General features: G+C 46.0%; 1 non-coding gene across 1 annotated transcript; it reads left to right on the top strand.

Annotated features, from left to right (window-relative positions):
• The first annotated feature begins 3371 nt into the window (after positions 1-3371).
• On the top strand, positions 3372-3563 carry LOC116980936. The gene has a single exon (XR_004414113.1). It is a non-coding gene; the product is annotated as a U2 spliceosomal RNA (small nuclear RNA).
• Positions 3564-8791: the final 5228 nt, after the last annotated feature.

Genomic DNA, 8791 nt, shown 5'->3' with positions numbered 1-8791 from the left:
TAGTGGATTATTGTTGGGACAGGCTGATATTTGCATAGGCTCACTGGCAGTGACTGGAGAGGGATTATTTTTGGTATCTCATTTCTCGTTATATGTTAGTATAAGTTGTTTTTTATTTATTCATTCGTACACTCTGTCTGTAACAAATAGACAACTTTGCACTTTGTTATGTCCTGAAAACTAAATAAAAAAGATTTTGATTAAAAAAAAAACATACATTTAACACATACAAAACAGACACAAAGAAGGAAAAGACAGACAGACTTTTTCACAGTTCCTGAGGGACCTCACTATCATGTGCCAGTTGGCATCGTAAAGTGATCGGCAACAGTTGGCAGATGTTCGACAATGATTTAGCAAACTATTTAAGAATTAGGCAGCATCGTTTAAACATATTTTAAAAGTGTAGAGATGGTAAATGCTAACATTTGTGCAATATGTTCCACAATATATTTTTGTGATTGTAGCACCATACAGGGGACCATATAGTCTTGCACTAAACATTGTCACTTTATCATATATCTGTACACTGTGGATGTCTTGATTGTATTCATGTATAGTCTTCCTGCTGACTGGTTTACACGCAACAAAGGTTTTTGACTGTTCCTTGGTACATGCGACAATAAACTAAACTAAAGTAATAAGGTGGCACGGTGGTGCAGCGGTAGAAGTGCTGCCTTACAGCGCTGGCAGCGCCAGAGACCCGGGTTCGATCCCGACTATACGCTGTCTGACCTGAGTTGGTACGTTCTCCCCGTTACCTGCATGCATATTCTCCGACATCTTCGGTTTCCTCCCACACTCCAAAGATGTACAGGTTTGTAGGTTAATAGGCTTGGTAAATGTAAAAATTGTCCCTAGTGTGTGTAGGATGGTGCGGGGATGGATGGTCGGGGCAGACCCGGTGGGCCGAAGGGCCTGTTTCCGTGCTGTATCTCTGAGCTAAACTAAACTAAACTAAACTAAACTAGGGGTAAAGTCCAATACAGAGGTTATGAGAAACAGTTGGAGAAAGTTGGAGAAAGTTGGATTGTTTTCTCTGGAGCATCGGAGATTGAGGGGAGAACTGATAGAAGTATATAAAATTAAACGTGGCAGTCAGAAACATTTTCCCCAGTGTGGAAATGTCAATCACTCGGCAAAACTTTAAACTGAGAGGCTACGTAAAATTGTAGAATTCAATGTTCAAGCCGCTGGGTTGGAGCGGATTAAAACCATGCCTTCTGATCCTTGATTTTACTTCGGAGTCACGTGAGTGACTACGTGAAGAACCCGCTCAGTGCGCAGGCGCGGCATTACGCCAGCAGTGCAACAGCGGCAGCGGGAGCTAGGCACTCCCGCAACAGAGAAACGGACCGTCAGGTGAGTATCCTGAGGTCGGGTTTCTTTTACAGGGGAGCCCCTTTTTCTGCTTGTGTTTTACAGGCAGAGAAAAAGGCTCTGGAACAAAACTGTCCCCCGTTCGAGGAGGAACGTTTCCCGTCGGGGGGAAGGGGGGCAGCAACAGGCGGTAGGAGCGACCCGGTGTTCCTCTATTCCCCGACACCGTGCCGAGCCCAGCCCGATAGCGGGCTGGATGTATAGCCACCCGAAGAGGCATCCGGCAGGTGTTCCCGATTTGGGACGGGACGTCTCTCCACCCGCACGGGGGGAGAGAGAGCCGCCTGAGCCGCTGGAGCGGCTCATGGAGCAGGTGCCTGCGAGACGCGCTGCTTGAGCGGCGCTCTCGCTACTACAAGGCACAAAAGCTCCAGAAGAAGGCGGTAGGAACATTTAACCGGGCGTTCCGCTATCCCCACACCGCGCCGAAGCCAGTCCCGCTAGTGCCTGAGCTGCGGGCTGGATGTTCAGCCATCCGAAGAGGCATCCGGCCGGTGGCTTCCGACTTGTCGGAGGGGACGTCTCTCCACCTGCAGGGAGAGAGACAGCCGCCTGAGCCGCTGAAGCGGCTCCTGGAGCAGGAGCTCCTGCGAGACACGCTACGTGAGGGGCAGTCTCGCTGGAGGGTTCAGGCATACCCTCCACAGTGCCTAGGCACTGCCCATCGCTTCCTCCTTAGTGTGGTTAGCTTTGGGGTGACCAGTGGCTGGGCTGGTCATGAAGAGGGGTCACTGGCTGAACAATATCGGGAGTATGCTTGAGGTACAGGATCAGGAAGAGCTGCTGGGTGTGGCCGCTATGTGGCTCCACCACTAGCGAGATGGCTTTTCAGTCTCAACTGATGGCCAGCTTACTACCTGTCTTTTCCAAAAAACCTCTCCAAGACAGGTAGCCATGAGGCGTTGGTTTTATCACGCCTCCCCTAAATTGCATTTACTCAAAGTGCCCGCCATTATTGGGGGATACATTGAGCAGCGCATTTAACCTAAATATTTAAAAAATGCATTTGGTACCCTGACGTCGGCTATCATGTCCACCTGCTCATTCCAGAAGGGCAGGGTAGTATGGCAAAACACCTGACCCTACTGTTCAACGGTATACCTCATAACTTCTGAAATGAACTCACAAACCTGCCCTCAATCTATGAAATTAACAGGACTATGAGAACGCCGACCTCATAAGCACAGATCCTGCTACCTGGCACTTACCAAACCAGTCCTAAAAAACTGGACGAAGTGTTCAAACTATTCGGCACAAGAGGGCAGAGTCTGGAATGAGCACCACACTAAACCAGACAGCAGTACCTCTACGTGTCCACCAGGGGCGTCTACCTCATGGTACTGGTGAAAGCTCGGGGCCTGCATGCCAAACCTGTAGCATTTTAGGCCACGGCCCAGAGCAGGCCCCAGGGGAAAATGTGCCACCCCCCAACAAACATCGTCCCTACAAGAACAAGGAACCAGAAACCGAAGAAAACAACAATGAAGACAGATAAGTATGGTTCCTACCATCACATAAAGGTTAAGGGTTGTACTAACAAGGGGTGGATGAATCACGCCTGGTTAGGAAGCTATCACTCTTGGTAGTTATATACCAAAAAATAAATACAAGGGGAATAGAATTAATATCTTGCCACCAATTCAGCAAGCACCCCAAGTGGTTTACCCTCCCACGATGGTGAATGTCGCACCATCGTTGATAAACCACTTGAGTATTTCACCAGGTATACCCATTCATGGGATTTGTAACTACTACCATGGATCCAAGGATACTTTATGGTAGACATCGACCTTGAAGATGCACACTATATCAGTACCTTCTCATATAAGTTTCGGATATACCGCAATTACCTGGATGGAGTAACCATGATGAGCGTTGCGGCATTTAAGTCAAAGTTATCCAGAATCAACTAGCCCTGACACTTAGAAACATTCCGTCATGGCATGTCTATATATTAACGACAAACTATCCTTGGATACAGCTTTAGCTGCATCGCTTCTCGGCCTTTTGGCTAAGATCAAGTGTAGTATCTGTTATTATCAGTTTAATAATCTGATACGTCCCTTATCTAGGGACCATATATTAAATTAAATTTTGGAACAGGGAGATGGAATAGGGGCTTGCTCCGTCCACTCCACGCATCGACCCAGTATTGCAGTGCCTCTGGGAACGGTGCACAAAATATATATCCAGATATTTACGTTGACCATCCACAACGTTGTTATCTGGTATTCATTAAGACTATCAGTCATGGTGCATTAACCACCAACCAACTACGTGGCAAAGTAATTGGGATATAGCAGCATTACCAGCTACTGAACTTTGTACCTTTCCTATGAGCTGAGATACTAGTGTTCAAAACTATCTCCATACCTGTAATATGGGGGCAAATGGATTAATCTGTAGTGTTATCATGGAATTTATCGGCAGGAAGGATTATGGTTGTACACTTCCACCTGTTTTGAGTAACATCTTATGTGTCCTGATGTGTTACTGAGCTTGTAATACTTAATGCCAATATGAATTGACTTAAACATGTTATATATTAACTTACTTAATTCTAGTGAAGCATTTGCTCAGTAATCCACCAAATTTGCATGTTCGTTTATAAGATAACAACATCAGTGGTGGCATATACCAAACCACTTGGGCGGAGAACATCGATATTAGGGGACAATTTATTAACAATTGGAAACCGTATGTCGTCAAACATGTTTGACCATCAGTAACTCACCTATCAGGTGAGCTAAATACTGTAAACATACATTTAAACCAAAAATATTTGCTGAAATCACTAAGCAATATGGACACCAGATATCGATTCCTTATATCCAATTAAATCACCACGTACTAACTTACGTCACATGAAACCAATCTCAAGGCAGCGGCAATGGAGACATTACCGCGTATTGAGGGGTGGGGGGAACCTAATCTCTATGTTTTCCTTTCCTTCTACCTCTTCAATAGGTACTACGGCTTCATCAGTCGGGTACTACGCAAATTACAGTGGACCAAGTCCACAAGCATGGTTCCCAGTGATCCTCGACATGGTCATTAAAAGAATTGCAGAATTGGGAAGACCATTGCTGTGCTTGGATCAGGAGCACTATCAACCTGATGACAGCATTCCGTCGCATATCCTAGGGAACATACCTGAGGAGCATCAAGAAATGGTACACTGTTTCCAAAACAGGAATTACACATTCAACTATAACAAAAAACTGTACTGGAGCTCCTGGCAGGTCTTCACCACAATGAAGGACATGTTCTGTTAGCCTACTCAACTTGGGTACCGCTCACTGGTGATCAGATACAGGAGAGGTATATCAATCCATTCCCCAGAAATAGGTACACCCAAATTGGGATGTCAGTGAAATCCTGACATACCTTAGGGGATGATCACCAGCCAGGTCACTCACCCTGGAACAGCCTACCCTGAAGATGGACATGCTGGTGGCCTTACATCAACACAAAGAGCCAGCTCTCCCATCTACTGCGATGGGACAACATGGTTATAACACCAGATAGTGTCACATGCCCATTCAAGGGTTGGCCAAACAGAACAGACCAGGAACATCAGGTCCAGTCATGAAATTCCGGGCATACCCACCTGAACCACGTTTTATGTGTCATGACCCACTTAGAGATCGACACAATAAGGAATACCGAGGGAGAGGAAAAAGCCTTATGGGTCAGCCACAGGAAACCTCATGGTCGGGTGACGAGCTAAACTATCTCTAGTGGCTCAAGCAGGTACTGGGAGTTGCTGGAGTAAATACTAACGTGTATAAAATCTTATTCCACCAGAACAGCTTCCACGTCAGTAACTAAGAGGATGGACGAGCCTATGGACCACATCCTGGCTACTGCAGGGTGGTCTAGGGAGTATACGTTCAAAACTTTTATAACAAACCACTGACAGAACCTGTATCGTTTGCAGAAAAAGAATCTGCAAAAAATATATAATTTAAGCCCGGGGGAGCAATTGGTCTTGTTGTTGTTAATAACACCATTATTGTTTTTACAAACAGATTCATGGTTGATTACGATAACATACTTCCTCCCTCGAATGACTTCGGCAGCGAGTGAAGTATGAACTGCTACACGGTTTGAAATCACAGAGCTTTGAAGTCTTCACGTAGTCACTCACGTGACTCCGAAGTAAAATAGTAAGATTAAACGAGAACTTACCAGTTTGAAGTTTGTTCTGTATTTTATGAGGAGTTACGATGAGGGATTACGTGCCCTCCGCTCCCACCCTCATTATATGGATCAAACTAATAAATTGATGTCTCCTTATCTTTACTATGTTTACTTCAAATAACTGTGTCTATCTGTGATTCCACACCGCTGCTTGGAAGTATGCCGCGCCTGCGCACTGAGCGGGTTCTTCACGTAATCCCTCATCGTAACTCCTCATAAAATACAGATCAAACTTCAAACTGGTAAGTTCTCGTTTAATCTTACTATTATACTAGAGAAACAGGGAGAGTACAAAAGTCTGTCAGAAAACTCACACTTGATAAGTAGCTCATGGAGTGAGATCATGCCCCCATACTCACTGCGGGGATGTGAGCAAAATATAATTTTCATCTGGAATATGATTATGATCTGTAAATCATTGCCAGTGATGATGGGAATAACAGAGTCCATCAGAACTTTCACCAGGAAATTGGATGGGATCTTGCAGCAAAATCACCTTCAGGCCTTTGTGCAGAGACTGGATTCTTTCACAGTTCTGTGAGGGGCCTCAGTCACTATTATCTCTTGTGCCAGTTGGCATCGTAAGCCATCGGCAACAGTTGTCAGGTGCTGTCTACATAGACGCAGATCGAGCAAACTCGTGCAGGCAGTAACTTTGTGTAACTTGGCCACGGAGGTGCAGTCGGCCGGTGCTGCCCATCACAAACGGGGACCCAGCGGGGGATGGGGGAGGGCGAGAGAACAAAGGGCCAACATGTCTCGACCCAAAACATCACCCATTCCTTCTCTCCAGTGATGATGTCTGTCCCGTTGAGATACTCCAGCATTCTGATTCTATCTATGACTCTAATAAGTACTTTTATAATTTGTTCAGTGCCAGAAACGTGGCAACTCTTTGCGTATCTTGTCTATTATATGCAAAAACAAAGAATTCCACTGCACCTAAGTACATGTGACGTTGGAGAATCAATGAAGCATTGAATATTTGGTAAGGACATTGTGGGCCGAAGGGCCTCTCCCTGTGCTGTACTGTTCTGTGTTCAAAGGTCCAGGATGTTTTAATATATGAAGCGACATATAGGGGAAACATCCAGGCAGAAGTTATGAAATAGACAGAAAGTCATAATTAATTGCAAGTTTGGATAATTCATTGGAGAAAAATATCAGTTGGAGAAAAATGAAGTTTCCGCCTCTGCTCCAGGAGATATTACTGAATGTAAATTGAGAAAGCAGGAAAGTGCATATTCTTTGAATATCCCAGCAGGAGTTAACAAAAGTCTTATGGAAAATACTTTTCACGTGGATGTTATTGGCGTAGTATATTGTTTTTCACTTGAGATCTACAATGAACATCATAGAAATGCTTTTCTGGAAAAGGATTTTCAATGGATTATGAACGTAGAATATAGAACAGTGCATCACAGGAACAGGCCATTCGGCCCCACAGTGTCTGTACTGAACATGATGCCAAGACCGTTACTGTATCTGCCTGCATTGAATCCATATCTCTCCACTGCCTGCATATCCATGTGCCTATCCAAAACTCTCGTAAACACCACTATTGTATCTAGGTACGTTCCAGGAACTCACCTTGCTCTGTGTAAACAGTGAGAGGGGGCAGAGTTTATGAAGGACCTCAGGAGCAACTTTTTCACTTAGTGTGTAGTCTGTATCTGGAACGAACGAGCTGCCAGAGGAAGCTGTGAAGTGGATACAATTGACATTTTCAAAAGACATTTGGACCGATGCATGGGTGTTGCTAGGACATTAAGGCCTGAGCTGTAGCGAGAGATTGGGCAGGTTAGGACTTAGAAACATGGAAACATAGAAAAATAGGTGCAGGAGTAGGCCATTCGGCCCTTCGAGCCAGAACCGCCATTCCATATGATCACGGCTGATCATCTAAAATCAGTATCCCGTTCCTGCTTTTTTCCCATATCCCTTGATTCCTTTAGCCCTAAGCACTAAATCTAACTCTCTCTTGAAAACATATCCCTTGGTAAAATCATGAGGGGAATAGATAGGGTGAAGTATTTTACCCAGAGGAATCAAGAGCAGAGGACACAGGTATAAGGTGAGAGGGGAAAGATTTAATAGGAACCTGAGGGATGATTTTTTAGCACAGAGCTGCCAGAGGAGGTAGTTGAGGCAGGTACTGCCCCCACAGTGATATCACACTGGCCAACGAACTAAACACCTTCTTTGCCCGCTTCGAAACTGGCAACACCACCAGGAGAGGAATTACCCCGGCCATGGCGGAGGGACAGGCCTTAACACTGAGCACTCAGGAGGTACAGTGCGCTCTGCGTAGGATCAATCCACGCAAGGCTGCAAGCCCGGATGGAGTCCAGGGAAGGGTACTAAAGGACTGTGCTGTACAGCTAGCGGAGGTATTCACGAGGATCTTTAACCTGTCTCTACCTCTGCCAAGTGCCTGAAGACAGCTATCATAGTGCCGGTGCCGAAAAAGTCTAAAGTCACCAACCTGAATGACTACCGACCGGTTGGCCTAACTCCAATCCCAATAAAGTGCTTTGAAAGGCTGGTCCTCTCCCACGTCAAATCCAGCATCCCTGCCTCACTGGACTCTCATCAATTTGCATACAGGGCAAATAGATCAACAGAGGATGCCATCTCTCTGGCTCTTCACACTGTCCTGACTCACCTGCACAGACAGGGCACGTATGTGAGGATGCTCTTCATTGACTATAGCTCTGCATTCAATACGGTCATCCCCACCAAGCTCACCACCAAACTCCACCAGCTAGGCCTCAGCTCGCTGATATGCGATTGGATCCTGAACTTTCTGACGGAGCGACCGCAGGCAGTGAGACTGGGCCCGCACCTGTCCTCCACTATGACCCTGAGCACCGGCACACCACAGGGCTGTGTACTGAGCCCCATGCTCTACTCCCACTTCACACACGACTGTGTTCCTGCATTCGACACCAACTCCATCGTCAAGTTTGCAGACGACACAACCGTGATCGGGCTGATCACCAACGGTGATGAAACAAAATATAGAGCGGAGGTGCAGAACCTGGCGGACAGGTGCTCACGTAACAACTTGTCCCTAAACACCTCCAAGACCAAGGAGCTGATTATCGACTTCAGGACACATAATGGGGAATACACCCCAATCTCCATCTACGGGGAAAGTGTGGAGAGAGTGTCCAGGTTTAAGTTTCTGGGCACTCACATTTCAGAG

Source organism: Amblyraja radiata, chromosome 14 (assembly GCF_010909765.2).
Source record: "Amblyraja radiata isolate CabotCenter1 chromosome 14, sAmbRad1.1.pri, whole genome shotgun sequence".
Classification (NCBI taxonomy): Eukaryota; Metazoa; Chordata; class Chondrichthyes; order Rajiformes; family Rajidae; genus Amblyraja; species Amblyraja radiata.
This window is presented reverse-complemented; position numbering and strand designations above follow the sequence as displayed.